The sequence below is a fragment of the Dipodomys merriami genome, unplaced genomic scaffold (genome assembly GCF_024711535.1).
Source record: "Dipodomys merriami isolate MVZ:Mamm:240054 unplaced genomic scaffold, mDipMer1.0.p SCAF_4, whole genome shotgun sequence".
NCBI lineage: Eukaryota > Metazoa > Chordata > Mammalia > Rodentia > Heteromyidae > Dipodomys > Dipodomys merriami.
In genome coordinates, this window is record NW_027205603.1 from 15,851,772 (window position 1) to 15,870,749 (window position 18,978).

Below are 18,978 nucleotides of genomic sequence, written 5' to 3' on the forward strand. Positions count from 1 at the left end.
TTATTTAGCAGAGTGTCAAAATTTGTGGTTTTACATTTGTTCCTAGTATTATGAATGCAGAGAAATGGAAAGTTAAAATCCATCTAATTGCAGGGACTGAATTTTACAATAAGAACAGATTTCAGCCTCTTCTGCTGTTTCTTTAAAGGTTGTATAACAAGCAAGTCTCTGGCCTGATCTGAGTGTTAATTACCTTGTTTCATTCAGATGTGAATGATCAGTGCTGGCTTGTGTACTCCTGAGACACCCGGCTCTAATGACACATCATATCTCAGAAGGGTCAGCAACCGACTTCTTTGCCAAGGGTCCTGACTCCAGGGTTATCAACAGTGTGGGCATGAGAAATCCCACCCTTTCCTGGGCTGAGTAACAGAGAGAAAACTGTTTTTAAAAACGTATATTTTGGGTTGCAGCTGATTTTATTTAATATAATATGCCTTTTTCAACTCCGGTTTTGTGCCACACTTGAGTCAAGAGTATGATGGGTGGTGCACTAGAATAAGTACTACTCTTGCTCCCCTTGCTTGTCTTGGCTAGCATTCTTGCCTTCACCGTGAATGTCATGAACAGACTCAGCAGTGTGTAGTCTGCAGGTGCCCCCCCCCCACTATGACCTGACTGATAGCCCTTCTCCCCCTACCCCCTCATCTTTTAAACAATAGAAATAGGGGCCAAACATGGGGGCTCACACCTGTTCCATCTCCTTGGCAGGCAGAGATTGGAATATCACTGTCTGAGGCCTGCCCTGGCAAAAATGGTAGCGAGACCTGCCTCAGTCAACAAGCTGGTCATGGTGATGTGGGTCTGTAAACCAGGACACATAGGCAGTGGTATCTTGAGGGCTGAGACCCTATATAAAAAATAACTAAGGCAGAAAAGAGCTGGGGGTGTGGCTTAAGTGATCTAGCACCTACCTGAGCAAGCATGAGGCAAAGTTGTGCCTTCCTCCTACAAAACATATAAAAGAGTCACAGTTTCACTACTGAAGTATTATCCAGAATTACTCATGAGCTCAGATCTGTCATGTAGGCCCGTTGAATGTGGGGTAGTAGCTATGATGTGCTGGGGCATTGGTACAGGGGTGTTGACAGGGCTGCTAAGCTATTCCCTCCCCCCCCCCGAAAATCCACCTTAATATGCCCAGCTCCATTGAAGAAATGCTGTGTTTCTAACTTGACGTAAAATGGAGTTGCAATTCACAATTGTTCTTTTTCTTAAGTTTTAGGAAGACACTAAGACAGCATAATAAGAGCATCCTTTAACACCCCAGCCTCCACGCACACACTTTACAGAATCACAGTTGGTCTAGGAAAAGTTAGCCTAAAATAGATGTCCTTACTATGACTTGCGGTTGGTTTTTGTCTTCGACTTTTGATGTGGTAAGTTGGTGACTTAAAGTCACCATACTGGGGTGTGAAGCAGAACTTCAGAGGGTGCAGATGATTCTGTGGTCTAGAGCATTAGGGCAGCTTGAGTCTGAACTAGCAGGGTCCATGTCAGGAGACCAGGGCTGGGATAGTGGCCCCAGGCTGGCCTGTGGATGGGCAACTGGGGAGAGAGCCACGTGGGCTCACGGGGCGGGGACGGGAGGAGTTCTCAGTGGTGCTTCAGATGCACACACAGACCGAGACAGCCAGTCTTGTGATCATAGCTTATCGGTCCCTTGGTGGTGGAGCAAGTATTTTAGTCCACATTTTCTTTTGCTTCAGGTCTTTATCCTGGGAGGACTTTCTTGCTTGTCTGTTCATACTGAAAGTGATTTGGCATCGCTATCTGAGGGACTGGAGCCGTGGGCCACTGTTTCCTGCACTACTGAGTTTCTCTCATTCCAGTGCCCTTCCTTGCCCAAAGCCAGTGTCCGCTGGAGCTTGTTAGGATTGATTGTCCAGCCTGGGGGGAGGGGGTGGCGGGGAAAGAGGGGCTACTTGTGTCCCTGGAGGACAGGCCTCCAATTAGCAAGGTTGTATAGGACTTGGTGGCATCGATCTGACCAGCTTGACTACTGTGGTCTAAGTTCTCAAGATGAGTCCTGATCCCTAGTGCATGTTTATCCTGTGTGCAGGTGCAGACATGGGGGCATGGGGGAGACAGGGAGGAGGCTGGGGGAGGGCCTTCTCCAGGGCAGGAGAAGTCTATGCACAGGACTACTAAATGATCACTTACACGCTCTTCAGCATTTTAGAGGTGGTTAGGAACAGTGGAGTTTATGGAATTCTTAATTTTGATTTTTCTTTTTTGGTTGAAGCTTGAGGTAGATTAGTGTTAATAATAGCAATATGGCTAGTGTGTGCACACAGGTGAGTTCAGTGTTGACACCTGTTACTGTGGGCTGTCCCTTGAGATCCATGAGGTGTTTCCTGTTATTCCCATTTTATGAATGAGGACTTAAAAAGACTTAAAGAGATTTCATTGCAAATGCCGTTACATTGTCAGCAGGGACCCAGGCAGTCTGGCTGCAGAATTTTTCCTATAACCACTGCACATACCCACAGAATAGCATTTGATTGTCCTGCTTCAGGGTAGTACTTGGTGAAACAGGACTGAGACTTAACCATGAGTGGGTGAGACAATATTGTTCTATAGAGATCCGATATGTCTCATGGAACTGGCATTGCTGGGAGCCAGAGGGGCAAATGTAAGTACTGAGTAGGTGTGCAACCTGTGTTTCAACAGGGCTCCTGAAAAATGTCTTGTAGAGTATTATAAGAAATACTGTGATTATTGAACATTACATAAACAGAAACAAGATTTTGGTTTTAAGATTAATTTTTTTTGAGCTCAAAGGGAAATAAGCACCACTTCCTCTGTTCACACATGTGTGCGGATTCATGGTGACAGGCCGGGGCTGGATGGTGTGAGGGAAGTTTGCTGGGACTCAGGTCACTCACCGTAGAGTGAGGGTTCCATGTGCTTTGGTAACAGCCCTGTGTGTCTTAGTGAGTGTCTTGTGTACCTTAGTGCAGAAGTAGGAGTTTACTTGTGGTCTCCAGTCTCTAGGATGCCCCCAGCAGGGACCATGTACAGGGTTGCTGGAGTCAGGGTGCACCATCACAGAGGACACTTAATTGTTTTACTCTTGGCCTGCTTCTTGGTTCTAATGCACTCTGGCATTCCAATCTCATGCCTTTTTAGATCAGTTTGAAAGGCAATCTGATGTTAGGACCATATGTCTATATCTAATATATCTGTATCTGTCTATCTATATCTATCTATCTATGGTATGGACCTTCTCTCAGTTTCTGCAAACACTGTGTGTGTGTGTGTGTGTGTGTGTGTGTGTGTGTGTGTGTGTGTGTGTGTATGTTTGTGTGTAAAATGTATTTTGTTGATTGTGGACCTTGAACTCAGAGCCTGGATGCTGTCCCTGGGCTCTTTTGCTCAAATCTAGCAATCTACCTCTTTGAGCCACAGCTCAATTTCTGGTTTTCTGTTGGTTAATTGGAGATAAGAATCTCATGGACTTTCTTGCTTGGGCTAGCTTTTTTTTTTGTCATGGGGCTTAAACTTTGGGCCTGAGTCCCTCAGCTCTTCAGCTCAAAGCTAGCGCTCTACACTTGAGCCACAGCGCAACTTCTGGTTTTCTGGTGGTTTATTGGAGATAAGAGTTTCATAGCCTTTCCTGCCCTGGCTGTCTTTGAACTGAGATCCTCAGATCTCCTGAGTAGCTAGGATTACAGGTGTGAGTTACCAGCTCCCTGCAGAGGTGTAGCCCAGCCTGGTATTGAACTTGTGATATTTCTATTGATTACTGGCACGCACCACTCCAGCTGGCATGTGTTGTTTTGTTAATAGAATGAGTTGGAGGACCAAATTAATGCTGAGTGCTGTGTGGCCTTGTACCTTATTTACTCCATACATCTTTTCTGCAGTAACAGGACCCTTCTACCAGGATGCCTTTGTCTTTTATCTCTTTACTGGATTATGTTTTGAAAACATAATGACCTTGAGGTCCATCCAGACACTGGAACAGGCCCTCTTTCCTAGGTGAACAGATTACCTTTCCCTTTTGCAGGGCAACTATTTTCTGCAAAACAAAGAAACGCATCCTTTCCTTGCTGGGCACCAGTGGTTCACACCTGTAATCTTAGCTACTCAGGAGGCTGAGATCTGAGGATTGTGGTTTGAAGCCAGCTCAGGCAGAAAAGTCTATGTGACTCATCTCTAGTAAACTACTCAGAAAAAGCCAGAAGTGGCACTGTGGCTCAAGTGGTAGAGCACTAGCCTTGAGCATAAAGAGGGACAGTGCTCAGGCTCTGAGTTCAAGCCTCAGGACCAGAAAAAAAAAATCCTCTGATAATTTTATTATGTCATAGGCATCAGTTTTGGCTGATATTCTTCTCACGTTGTCCCTTGGTGATATTCTTAGGTAAATCATTGCAAGAATTGAGCTGTCCCTGGTTTAGTGGCTTCCAATTCCTCCCATCTTTCTGTGCCTGTAAATTACATCGCATTCCTTTTCTCCCAACTCACCTGTAGTTAACTGCCAGAGCTTTAGAATATGTCTGATCATGTTACCTAAGCCATGATTCTTAGAGCTAAGGAAGACTGATCTTAGGTTTCATAGATTTATCTACTCTGGGATTATTAAAAGTAAGAGTACCTGAGAGGCATTCAGTTGCTGTTTACTGAACACGATTTATACCCAGTTCTTTAAAAGCATTTCTGCTGAGCATCGTGGCTGTTTGCCATTTGGTTCTGTTTCTCCCTGGATTGGAAATGTCTTCACATTAGGACCATCTTGTCCTGAATTCCTGTATTGTCTGAGTCACGGAGGGTGTTGCTCTCCTGGCGCTACCTCCCCAGGCCCACTCCATATTTTTTGCTGGAGCCCGTTCTCCCCCTCACAGAAGGCCCGAGGCCTGAACATTTGCAGAATTCTCTATCCAAATGCCCGTGTGTTTTTCCTGGGCCTGTCCCTGCTCACCTGAGTTATGCTCTGTGTTTTCTGTTGGCTCAGATGGCAAGAACTGCTCTATGTGGAACGCAACACTAGGAAAGAGCAGATTGTCAGAAACAGAACCGACTGTACTGGTATCCACCCAGCCTCCCAGGAAGTAGAGGACTAATGCCCGAGGCTGTCAGCTTGGTGGATGGGCATGGGATACCTCACTTGAGGAGGTTCTGCAGCCTTAGAAGGACATATCCCTGTGCCAGGCTTGCTGGGGCTCCTCAGGGTGGATTCCCATGTGCTGTCAGCTGCTCTGCATCCACATGTAGTGGCTGGCAAGACGTTTGACAGTATAAATGACCTGTGTGCTGCACTGAACACAGGTCAGCTGGCCGTCAGAGTCACTGTGTTCTTGTTGGCCACCTTTCATGGTTCCCACAGCCACGTGGCACTGGTGACCCGTGGAGCCCATTCTGTCCCGTACATTCTGTTGCCTACCTCTCTGACACAGGATCAGCCACCAGTCCATCCTTATCACAGGAGCCCATCTGTGCTTGAGGTGGAGCAGAGTATGATAAGTGGTGAAGTTCTCTTTCCTAGCACCCTAAGCATTCAGTTACCATTCTTTGTAGAGTAATGCTGTCGTTTGAATCTGAACATGCCCCCAAAGGCTCATGCATTAAAGGCTCTCTCATTACTCGGTGGCTTTTGAGAGTCGATGGATTGTAAGGCTTCTGACTTCATTGTTGGACCCAGTGGTGAAGTGGTATTGAGTGTGGGTCCTGGTTGGAGCGTTGAGGGGAGCAGGCCTTTGAAGGGTGTATCTGTGTCCAGATTGTTGTGCTTTCTCTCTTGCCATGCTCATGTTTGTTTTCTGTTTCCTGGCCTCCATGAAGTGAGCAGCTCTGCCCTAATTACCCGCCCCCCCCCCCACCTCCCCGTATGCCATTCTTGCATGATGCTCTGCTCTACCACAGTCCCACAGGCCCAGGAGCCGGGCCTAGAATGAAAACGGGAACCAGCACAAATCTTTCCTCCTTTACATTGTTTGTCTCAGATATTTTGCTATGGCAGTGAAAAACTGGCTAATGTGAGGAGACAAGTTCTTAACATAAATTGCATTTGGGATCTCGTTTCAGCACCTATAATTTCAGTTTTCTGGCATTTAGTAGTAGAATGAATAGTGCAGAGCCAGAGAGGGAGGGAGGGAGGGAAGGAGGGAGGAGGAGGAGGAGGAGGAGGAGGAGGAGGAGGAGGAGGAGATATCAGAATGGGGAACCAAATGCCCCCACTCTGCTCCCCCATGCACCAATCAAGATTAATCATTGTTTTCTGGCTCATCTTGCTCTTTGCCTTGTTGGTCAGGCATCCTCCAGGGGAAGCACGTTACCTTTTCTGTGTTTGGTAAGAATTAGTGTTGTGTTCTTGTTTGCTTCTCTTAGTTGTGTGGTTGAGGGTAGGCAAGAAGAGGCTGGCTCCTTGCCTGGTTGCTAGGTGACCCACAGAGACCTGCTTTGTACCTCTGGCTGCCTCCTCCACCTCCCCATGTCTTGCCCCAAACAGACAAATAACCCACCATCTTTTGGAAGAGGCAGCTGCAGGGGAGGGAAGCATTTGATTCAGACTTTCTCCTTCCACTTGGATGTTTGAGCCATTATTCAGCCTGGGCAATTATAGACACAGCCGTCTGTGTGCTGTGCATCACTCCTCCCTCCAAAGGCTGCATTGCTTTTAGAGGCTTGCAAATGTCACTTAACTCATCTTCAATTTAAAGTATGCTATTAAATTTTAATGTTCAAATTGATGGATGTATCTTAGGGTCTTTATTTGATTTCTCTTGCATTGATTTTTCTTTCCCCACCCCAAGAGATGAGGTGTTTTAAGGGGAAAAGCTAGGCACAGCCCCCATTTCAGAAGACTGAAGTGAATTCTGAAAGCTCTTCATATAGCCAGTGAATGAATCAGGGAACTATTATCTAGCAGTACCTGTCAACATAGAGTGTGTTGGACTCAAAACCAGAAACAATTACCCTAGCAGGGAAAGTAAATGCTAATGCTGGTTTTGCTCACTTGATGCAAAACGGGAAGCACAGGGGGTTGTGGGTGTGTCAGCTCTGGCCCTGCCTTCTCTCCCTCTCCCCATCTGGCTTCTCCAGCCTCATCTGTTAGAGGTGATTCTGCCGTCCCTTGTTTAGTGCCCAGGGCTCCTGTCCTCTGATCTGGTTCTGTCTTCAGCATCAGCCTCTGGATTGTGGCTGGGATTGCTTGTTACCTATGCTGGTGTGTGGACACAGCCGCTGGGGGTGTGTCTGGCTCTGAGAGTCAGCCAGGAGCTGATTAATGAACCACAGACTGCCTTCTGTTTTTGGCTCTGGAGCCCATATAGCCTGCAGACTGGACCTGCAATGTCCCTCTTTTTCTGGGAGACCCCAGAGTTACCTGAGGCACTACCTTAACCCATGCCAGCCATTTCTGTGTTATCTCCTCATAACTACACATGCATTGAGCAGATTTACCAAGATTTCAACACGATGAGAAGATGGTATGACCTGGTTCTTGTTGTTTTTGTTGAACTGGGATAGAGTTTTGTACCTGGGGCGAGTGGAAGCAGCCGGTAGGAGCCCTAGCCATAGTCTTGAGCAGGCAGTGAACCAGCACCTTTGGGCAGAAAGCCGTTTTCTTCTAATGCTTCTAGCTTCTGTAGGTCAGGAACTTGTGCAGACAGATGTTGAGGATGATGTGTTCCTGTCTCGTGATGTTTGGGGCCCCAGCTGGAAGGCCTGCATGATATGGGGGCTTCCTTGTTCAATGTCCACCACTTGCGTTAGGCCTGCTGTGTGGCTTCTCTTTGCCACCTTGGCATCCGCCTGCCATGGTGACTCCAGAATGGTCGCAGCACTTGGTGCCACCTCAGAACTCCCAGGATAAATGTTCTGGCCAACAAAGAAGAAGCTGCAGTTTACAGCCTAGGCTCAGAAGATGTAGAGGGCATCCTGAGCCCACCATGAGTCTCAGAGCAGGGAACGTACCATGAAAACTTGCAGCTACATTTAAAAATGGTCCAGGGAAGCCTCTTTTTTTTCCCCTTTCAAAATTGAGAGTCACTTCAGCCTGTTACATATCTACTGGAGTGTATTTCCTGTGGGATGTTAAGAAAACTTGTTCAGAAGTTGGAAATGGGGCAGGGAAGAACATGCCTTTTAATTGTTGTGTGTTTCCCAACTTCCCTCACTGGGCTTTTACATTATCAGAAGAAATATGCTTTAGCTTTTCTCTTCTCAACTGATAAAAGGCTCAGGGTTTGTGAGGTTCCCTATCAGCTTGTAGATTTTTGTCTGGTTGATATGCAAATCATTTCTGTTCATACAGGCTATTATCGTTGGGATTCCACAGCCCTGCAGGATGTGAACCAGTTTTATATCTAACCTAGTGATCGTGCGCTGTCATTATTTTCTCAAGTGCGTGTAAATAACTCTTCCAGTGTTCATTGAATCCATCTTGGTGCCTGTTGGCTCCTCATGAATAGACTAAACACATTTTTGATGCATGTTAGTCTTATGTCTTTGCCTAGGAATTGTTTTAGCTTTTTGAAAATTAGACTTCAATCCGCAGCAATAGCAAGAATATTTAGAAACTTTCTTTTCTGTTGCAGTTTCTCTTGAAGCAGGTTCTGTCTGTGCTGATGGTGGGTGAATTCATGAAAGGCAGATGTTAAAAGATTTTCTGTCAAGTCCACCGTGGAGGAAGTAGATGACTCTGCTTTCTTGTCTCTGTTTGATGACTTTTGGACAGGACTTTTGCTTTTTCTAAACTTTGTGTCCTGTGGGTTTTCACTATGATTATTGATTGGGCTCCAGTTACAGGTAAATGCCTTTGCATGGGAGACCTAGGATCATGGGGGCGGGGGTGGCAGTGTGAATCAAGAGGTCAAATGGAAGTCTGTAAGCAGTGAAAGTTATCACCACAGCCTAAACTAGTAAGGAGAAAGAACCTCACACTTGGTACTGCACATACTAAATCCTGGTGTGTCAGGGAAATAGGATGCTTAAATAAGCTGCCTTTATTTAATTCAGGGAAATAGGATACTTAAGTAAGCTGCCTTTATTTAATTCTGAGATAAACCTGTGTTTGATCTGTCCTAATCAGTCTCAAGTGTGTTCAGTTGTGACAATTTGCCAAACAGAGTCTTAAGTGCTCAGAGATGGCATAGAAAGACCTTATCTTCAAACATGATATTGTGTGTTGTGCTAAGAAACAAGGTATGCATGATGTCTCCTGTTCCTCCTGGAACAACACTGGGTGCACATCAGAGTTTGCCAGGTGAATAGAGCTGACGAGTGAAAGGGCTCCTGTGAGTAGTGCATGTGACACAGGCTGCCGGTTGTCAGCTGACCGTGAAGGGCACCTTGAGTCTGCATGAGCCTGTTGACATGTGCAATTTAAATAACCAGATGTTCTGCAGCACAGATCTCAGGAGAAATGGAGTCTTGGTCCCATTCCTGCAGCAGTGAGCATCCTGCACAGTTCACATACATGCCACTGCTATTGGAATTTCTTAATGGGATTGCAAAAGAGAGAGAACACAGCTTATTGTATGAGGGTATCCTAGGTGTTGCTCACTTATTCCCGCTGAGCAAATCCTCTGTTGAGTGTCCATCTTTGTGCTCTTCAGTGTAGGTGCATCCATAGTTGGGGAAATGACTAGCTTTGCAGAGTGCCAGGGATTAGTATAGTCCAGACGGTAAGGAGCCTCCCTCCAGGATTACAAAAACATCTTTATTAGCATATATAATTATACAGAATGTTTTATTGTGGTATTTCCACACTTCTCTAGGATCTGTTTGGAGCAATTGTTTCTTCAGTGTGATATAAACTGTGATTAACATGGTAAAGTTAGCCAAGAGCCAGTGGCTTACTCCTGTAATTCTAGCTACTGGAGAGACAGAGATTGTGAGAATCTCAGTTTGAGGCCACATTAAGCAAAAATTTCATAAAATCCCTTCTCAGTGTCAAGCTAGATGTAATGATGCATCCCTCTTCCCTCAGCTACAGAGGAAGGCTAGCAGAGACTTTTGTACGTAGGTGTGCACCCAGGCACACCTGTTCCCCAAAATAAGCAAAGATCAGGGCTGGAGGTGTTGCTCAATGGTAAGAGTGCTGGAGCACAAAGACCTGAGTTCCAGTCCCAGTGCTGCAAAAAACAAAGCAAAACAAAAATAAACAATACTTGCCACCTCCCCCCCCCAACAGCAGCAACAAAACAAATCACCTGTAAATGTAGAAGAGCACAGAGCATAGGCGTTGCCACTGTGTGGACATGGGGACCTTCGGGGGCGCGTGAGGAGGGAGCATCAGGGTGTTCCCCGGGTAGTGGCACATCCTGCTCACTCAGCAGTTGGGAGGTGGAGGCAGGAGGAGCTCTGGGTTCAAGGTCAGCCTAGGCTACACAGTGAAGCCTTATCTCAAAAGCATTTTATATAGGCAGCTATAGATGGCATTGTACAGACATACCTAGAAGTGCCCCTACCAGCATCTGAGCGGAGCTCCTCACAGGTGTTCAGAGGCTTCTTTTTTTTTTTTTTTTTTTTTTTTTTCTGACACTGGGCTGGTCACAGGCAGAGTCTGCCTTTTCTTAGATTCATGGAGCTTGTTCAAGAAATGGAATTTGGGGTTTAGATTGGAGTGTTCCCAAGATGTAGGCCAGCATGGCTCCAGTCCTCCAGTAGCGAGCTACCCGTGAAGAATATCCATTTGTTCCAGACCAGCAGTAAAGAACACCTATTTAATTTGTTTTATGGCCTTGCTACATTTAAGAGACTACGAACCCCTCTTTTGTATTTTGTACTTATTAACTAAGCTGTGATAAAGCAAGTCAGTACCAGGGAAACTTTTCAATTAAAAAAATCCCTTTGCAACCCTTAAAAATCAGAGCAAAACCAATCCTAGTTTGTGGTATATTCATTCTAGCTGGAATTGGCTAGAGTCTTTTTTGGAAGTGAAAGAAAACAGGGCTGTTATTATTGCCGTTTCCCAAATTGGGACATTATTAGAATTTATAAGATGATAATTGTAGCGACAATATGACTCATAATTTTTTAAAGTTTGTAATAAAACACAGTGAAAAGGCAGAATACAGCACCCCTTTTGTTTCTTTCTTTTTTTTTTTAATCTCTCCCTCGTCTGGTCTCTCCCCACTTCTCCCGCCTTCTTCTCCCTTGATCTTTCTCTCTTTTGAGATAATCTCTCACTGTGTAGCTCAGGGTGGTTTGAGCTCATAATCTTCTTGCTTCCTCTTCCTGAGTGTTGGATTACAAACTTGCACACCTTACCACACCTTTGAAATCTGAGCTCCAGTGCTCTGCATTGGCGGTGATCCATGCCTCCGCTTCAGATGGGGAGAACTCAGGCAAGGCAGTTTTTCCTAGCCTCAGGCCCCATATGTCTTAGGTGGGGATGAGGCCAGCTACATAATATCACACCTGTGAAATCCTGAGCAGATTCTACTAGGACTAGTTTCAGTTATGAACTGGGGGGTATGGCTCAAGTGATAGACCGCTTGCTCAGCAAGCTCAAGGCCCTGAGTTCAGTACACACACACACACACACACACACACACACACACACACACACACACACACACACACACACACACACACACACACACACACACACACACACACACACACACACACACACACACACACACACACACAACACACACACACGAGAACTAAGAACCAAGAACCAACCACATTTTAGTGCTTGGTAAGTGCAATAGTTTATCATTGAGGATCAGAGACTACAGTTACCAAATTGAAATTACTTATTTTAAGGATTCTATTTTAATCTGTAGAAACCAGAAATAAGCGTGCAGATAAAGAAACTACTTAGTTCTTACTAATTCTATTATTAAAAAAAAATCCTTTTAGAGACTGAGTTCCAGGAAGACTAGAAAAACTTTGAAGTCTTCCTTAAGCTCCATGTTTTCTGTTTTAGCAAAGAAATGTTTCTTTATATTTTCTACCCTATCAAAGGGGAAGATGCATGCTAAATGTAACACTTACCTTGATTTGCAGAGTTGAAAAGAAACAACATACAGTGATGCTTAATTTTGTTTTGCTTGGATTATCCGTGTGTGTTCTCAACTTAAAGGGTCACTCATTAAAGCAGACATGTTTCTGAGCAATGAATATGCTGTGTGACCTTCAGGTTTCTATCCAAGTAATTAAACTTTGTCCACTGCTGTGGTTGTCCAAAACAACCTCCTGCCCCACTGCTATATTTGAGCCTGTATACCCTATGGTTGTTCTTGATCAAAGACAAACCTCTGTGTTAGCCAGGGATTTCACAGAGTGTGTTTCAGGATTGTGTAAGGCGGCGGAAGGAAGGGGCTTCACAGTGGGTAAGTCCCCCGGATACATTTCTGTTTTTACCTGTGACAGGTACATAGGTAGCCCGGTTCATTAATTGGCTTGTGTGGATTGCACAGAAAGGGAGAAGGGAGGAGGAAAACTGGCACAAAGCCTCTCCCTGTGATGAGGCCGGAACTTCGAGGGAGTAGGCTCAAGAGATGGCAGCTGAGGCCCGGGGGTCATGGGACCTGTGTGGGGTTGTGGAGTCAGCCCTGGTCTCTGCCATGACACCTCTGTTAGCAGTCACATTGGTCAGCAGGGTTGGGGGAGGGAGGAAGGAGAGAAGAAAAACGTCATTTGCTTTTACTTGTGGAGAAGGCCAGAGTCTCTCCTACTGTGCCTGTTGTGTGTTTGGATTTGGGCAGCAGAGGCAGGTCACCCTGGGCCTAGGACTTCTCCTAGGGTACCAGGCTTTCATCTGCAGTCCTGTCCTGTTTCAAGTCTTCGGAAAGCAACCCCCCCCCCCATTTTCCCTCATTGGAATATGTATATAGAAAAATAGATTTATTAGAATAGATTTTACCAGTGCTTTTGGTGTGTGTCTCTCTTTTGATAAATCACGCTGTACTTATGGGAAATAGAAAAAAAAACCACAGGACATTAATGCCCAGATTCTTGGTTGCATAAACACACTTCATGCATATATAAAGTGGGCAGGTTTTCCAGTAGAAAGTGCTGGTACTTGGGATGATTTCCCTGACTCTGGGAACGAAATCAATACAATGGTTGGTGTTACTGCTGTGAGTTAGGAATTTCTCCCTTTGTGGGAGGCCAAATTGCTGTCAGCTCATGGACCATGTTTATAGAGTCCTTCTACTGATGCCAATCTGTTGGTCTATAGCTAGGTTGTATGTGCTTTGTGCTTGCTTACACTTCTATCATGTGTCTTCTCAAAGAAACACTAGGTTGAAAGTGTAGAGATGGAACAGTGTGTCAGAAGCTCTTATCGTGTGTTAGAAACTAAATTTTAGTGAAATCACTCTTTTTGAACACCCTTGGTACACATGGGATTTCCTACCCTCACCCTGAAAATAATTTACACATGGGTATTTTCTTGTTCATATTGGATCTATACCAGCGAGACAACAAGAGCAGTTGGCTATAACTCATATTTCCTTTAAATCTGGAAACAAATAGAATAATGCCTGTTGGCATACTTTGTAAAACCTGAGTCAAAAGACCAGTGTTACTTGTATACTATTTATAATTTGATTTTTGTAAGAGAGTGGCATAAAAGTAATGAAACATTACTTCTGTTTATTTTTAGGAAAATTTAAATAATATAACTATTGTCACTACTTTGCGTTCACCTTATTGCTTTGTCAAGTCTGTTCTTATGAACTGTTTTTACTTTTTTTTCTGACCACTATCATGGGGATTACAAAATAAAGAAAAAGTTTTAGAATGCACTGTTCTTTCATCCTTCTCCTCTTTACCTAAAAACAAAAACCAGTACTTTATCTAATAGTGTGTAATTGATAAAAGAAAGTTCTTTTATTACATTGTTCTTCCTTTTGAAATAGTCACAAAATTTTATACCATTAGTGCCTTGTTGTAAAACCTTAGTAGCTTATATTCAAGATGGTGCTGTTTTTCTTCACATTGTACCTCAGAGAATAACCATCAGGAACTTTCTAGCCCAGATCCTGCAGTGTGTGAATCCCAATTAAAAGTATCCCCAGAGAGTCTTTTGTTTCTTCCTTATAGCACAAGTTGCATTGTGCTAAGATGTGCATTCAGCTAATGGTTTCTACTTTGTCTCTGAGATTATTCTTTATAGTTCATTAAGTGTTTGTAATAATGTAAGATAACTTGTGGCTGGCACCTTTAAGAGATACTATTTGTTTTCACTTCTGTTCTTCTAATTAAAGCTGCTGTTGGGATAAATATGCACTTAAAAATGCATTTCAAGATAGACTTCAAAACTTGGCTTAACTTTTTTCATTAATCACTTGATAACTTATGGAATTCTGAAAGATTTGTCATGATCTTTCAGAAATACAAATATAACAATAAATATTAATATATAAATGCTATTTATATATTAATTTATATGTTATATAAATAAATAATAAATATAAATGTGAAATATAAACTCCAAAGGAATGGTATTCATGAAAGTTGTTGATAGTTAAGGTTTAGTATAAAGTCAGTAGCAGAAGCATAGTCCCCTTGTTTCAAAATAATGATGTCCTTGTGGTTTGGGTGAGACTCAACCCCCTTCCAGCTCTTGACCGCCCCCCCCCGGGGGGGGTCTTCCTGTACCCTCTGCCTGTCTTCCGTCGCACAGACATGCAGTGGAAGCTAGTGGCAGAGCCGTCCCCTGTAGGAGTTGACCTGACGGCAGGTAGCTTAGACATGGGGTGGCAGGGGTGAGGGCTTAAACCCCACCCCACAGGGCAGCAGTATTAGGGTGGTTTGTGTTTATTTAGAAAAGTAAGTACGCAGCTGCTTCACTTGTTCCTGCCTTAATAATGCAGGGACAGAAGGGGCCTCCAGGCTGGCTGAGTGTGGGTGTCTGCCTCAGGTCAAATGCTAGGGGCCCAGTGACTTTATGCCTTCATGGTAGAGGGGTTAAAAAGAATTTTTCTTTTATGTTCAAGACCTTTGCCTCCTACCCAGAGATGGAAACCTTTTGGCCCTTCCCTTAGGATAGTGACACAGGACGTAGGGGAGCATGCAGAGCTCCTCCTATTCCACCTGTCTTGCGCCACTTCCTGTTTTATTCTCTCAGGGACAGTATAGGATCTTGTGACATGGTCGAGTTGTCAGCTTGAGGAATGAGAAGCCCGAGGAACTGCCTTCCAGCCCTAGTTCCACTTACCCCGAGGCACAGCGATGGCTTTCAGGAGACTGATGACCAGTACCTGAAGGAACTCGACTTGTGATGACAAGTATCTGAAGGAACCCCACTTGTGATTGCAGCTCTGCTGGAAGGACGAGGTTTCTCCTGGTGTGTGGTGTTAGCTGCATAAAAACCTCTTTGTGTTGACTTGGTTAGATGGTAGTTTCTAGATGTGGGCTATGCATTTGAGGGCATGTGAGCACACTTCTCACTGAGAGGACCCATGACACCTGTTTCCCTGTGAACAGTTGCAGCTCGCCTGTGAATGAACCAAGAAGCTGAGGTCTTTTGATGTATAATCAATCACTCATATTGACGGAGTTTGTGGGACCTGAAAGTCCCTCCCCCCATACAAGGCAGCTTCTGGCATAACAACCCACTCATGGGCTCCATTGCAGCTCTCTGAGATACAGGTTGTGGTGTGCAGCTTGTATGTGTACATGTGTGTGATGTAATTGTGAGCAGATGAGCATTTGTGTGCAAGTGCACTTAGGTGCATAGTTCTGTGGACAGCTTTGCTGATACATCCACTCATAGGTGACTCTTCTAGTGACTTTAGATCACTGGCCCCTCAGGGTCCACAGGGCCAGGCTGACCACATTTTCCTTGTCTTGTCTTCCCAGGACTCACCACTGTCTCCGGGCCCCGAGCAGTTCGGTGTGCTCTTGGATTGTGGGAAGACTCCACCTCCCAAAGCTGTGATTGGAGACCTGGGTGACCCAGGAAACTCGGTCCTGTGGGAGATGACCGCCTGTGGCCCTTCCCCTTCTCTTTTCTCAGTCCACTTCCCATTTTGAGTGTTTGTGGAAGGAGGAGGGGCTCTGCAAGGCAGCACTGGACTCTCAGTCCAGCTTCCTGCTGGCACCACCCAGCTTGGCAGGTGGCTGCTGACCAGGCTGGTGAGCTTGCCCTGAACACCCAAAGGAGAGACACTTAAACAATGTCTTTGTGGAATCCATTTGCCATTTGAGTTATTGTACAGCTGTTTTTAATGTCTAGAGGTAGGGACTTCTGTAGGCTAGTCCTTCTCCCAAATGACAGGGTGGAGACTTAAGGAAGGGACACTCCGTGCAGCCTCTGCCTTCAGCTAGCTGACCATTGAGGGTTGAGTCAAAGAAGGGACTGGGAGATGCAGAACAGTACTAGTAGGAATCTTGCGTTCAGAAGAATAGGACCTTTTTTTCTAAGTAAACTTAGCTATTTTTTGGGCTTAAGAAGGGTCACTTTGTTTTAAGAGGCAAAGCTGCATAGTTCCTCATGATTTGGTTACCGTCCAGACTTGTTTCACTGGGAAGGAAACAAGAGCTTGAGATGGAGTCATGCTGAGATGATGTGGAACCTGTCAGCTGGCTTCCTACAAACACAGATGCTAGGTAAAGATGTTCCTGATACAGCTAAAGCATTCCGAAAGGACATATTAAATGGTGGCTATTTTTTTTAAAGGAAGATTATTTTAACTTTCCTGTGGTTTCATGCGACTGCCTGCTGAATAGGGCAGGGTTCATGTCTTTTTTATATCCTGTCTGAGTTGGTGACTTGTGTTGACAATTGGGCAGGTGTGTAGTTAATGAAAGGATCTGAAAGCAGTTCCCGCACTCACTGAAGCCAGCTATGGCGGCTAAATCTCTAGAAAGTTTGCAGGCCTCTCCCTCTTTCTCAGGTTAACCACTTTGTTTGTTCAGTCAGTCACTTTATTCATTCATTTTCACTTTTGTTAAAAATTACTTTAGTAGCCCAGGCTGGCCTGGAACTTGGAATCCTCTTGCCTTTGCCTCCTGAGTGCTGGGATGACTGGTGTGTGGATGGTTTCAGGTTAGCAGTTTTAGTCAGGTATCAAGGCTGATGGCCCAAGCCAGTGTGGGCTCCTTGCTCTGCACACCTTGGCTCTCTTGCGTTTCTTGTCTCCACTCAAACCCTCTCTCCTCCTGGGTGGTGATGGGTCACGCAGCAGTGGTACTCCTAGAGGAGGTGGTTAGCTCGGTCACAGTGTAGGCCTTGAAGGTATCTGTCTGTAGTTCACGCCAATATTGTTCAGTGTTTTTAACTCATGTTCTATATTGAGTATGTTTCTGCATCTTCCATTTTTCTACTAATCACTATAATGAGGATAATGGTGGAAATTGCTTCTGTTTATTGAGGGCTTATACTGTAGGAAAGGCGCAGTGAGATAAGTGTTTTGCATACATTTAATCTTTTAAATCAACCCACTGGAGTTCACAATAATACCTGCATATTCCCTGAATTTGTGTGTTTGTTTTAAAAAAGGCTTAGGGAGACATCGCTAACTTTGTCCACTCAGCTGAGCCATGGCCCGTTCTGTTATATATGCTCTAAGCCTTTGAGCTGCCTCATTTCTGTCTGTTGATAGTAATCTTAGTATTCAAGGTCGTACCACTGTAAACCTAGAAAAGTTGTCTTTCATCTTTTTTTTAAAATTTTTATTGTGAAAATACCATACAGTGGGGTTACAATTACATGGGCAAGGTAATGAGTACATTTCTCTGTGTGTGTGTGTGTGTGTGTGTGTGTGTGTGTGTGTGTGTGTGTGTGTGTGTGTGCGTGCGTGTGTGTGTGTGCGTGTGTGTGTGCGTGTGTGTGTGTGTCGGGTGTGGGGCCTGAACTCTGGGCTTGGGCGCTGTCCCTCAGCTCTTCAGCTCAAGGCAAGCGCTCTAGCACTGAGCCACCTTCTCAGCCCCATGAGTACATTTCTTATCAAGCATTGTTGGTTTCCCCTTCCCCTTCTCATTCCTTCCCAACCTTCCCCTTCCCATCCCTTCCCACCCTCCCCCCACCCCGCCCCGCCAAAGTTGTAAAGTTCGTTTTTTCAACATAAGGACTTGTACATCTCATTGTTGCAATGGGTCCAACTGTATCCCTGTTTAAATGGTTTGTTTTTGCCCTTCTCCTCCACAAATTATACCAACATCAAATACAATGAAAGCAGGGGTTATACCGTGGGGGAGGGACATACAAAGCAACAAAGAAATCATCTTATAAATATGTTAGAAACAATTGCAAGGGGGTCCATGTCACCTAACATCAACTTATTTGACCTTTTCTGCTTGTCTCAGACATATACTACTTATTGAAAATAAGGGAAATCATGGGACCTATGTTTCTTTGGACCTGACTTACGTCAATTAATATAATTTTTTCCAAGTCTTTCCATTTCCTAACAAATGGGGCAATGTCATTCTTTCTGATGGAGGCATAGAATTCCATTGTGTATATATACCACATTTTCTTGATCCATTCATCTACTGAGGGGCATCTGGGTTGGTTCCATATCTTAGCTATGGTAAATAATGCTGCAATAAACATAGTTGTACTGATAGCTTTAGTGTGGTCTTGTTTGTAAACATTTGGGTAAATGCCCAAAAGTGGGATTGCTGGGTCATAGGGGAGCTCTATGTGAAGTCTTTTCAGGAACCTCCATACTGCTTTCCAAAGTGGTTGAACAAGTTTACACTCCCACCAACAGTGCAGTAGAGTTCCCTTCTGTCCACATCCCTCCAGCATCTGTTGTTATTAGAGTTCTTGATTATAGCCATTCTAACTGGGGTGAGGTGGAATCTCAATGTTGTTTAGATTTGTATGTCTTTTATGGCTAGAGAGGTTGAGCATTTCTTCATGTGTCTATTGGCCATCCTTCTTTCCTCTTCAGAGAAGTTTCTTTTTAAGTCGTTAGCCCACTTATTTAGTGGGCAGTTGTTTCTTTGAGGATTTGTTGTTGGGTGATTTAATTTTTTAAGTTCCAGGTATATTTTAGATATGAGACCCTTGTCCATTGTATGGCTAGTGAAGATCTTCTCCTTCATCTTTTGTGAGTCCTA

The 18,978-nt window shown here is 44.6% G+C and overlaps 1 protein-coding gene across 4 annotated transcripts in view; it reads left to right on the plus strand.

The window, feature by feature from the left end:
- Positions 1–18,978, plus strand: part of Dip2c (disco interacting protein 2 homolog C) — a 309,177-nt gene that overhangs the window by 85,019 nt on the left and 205,180 nt on the right. The window lies entirely within an intron of this gene.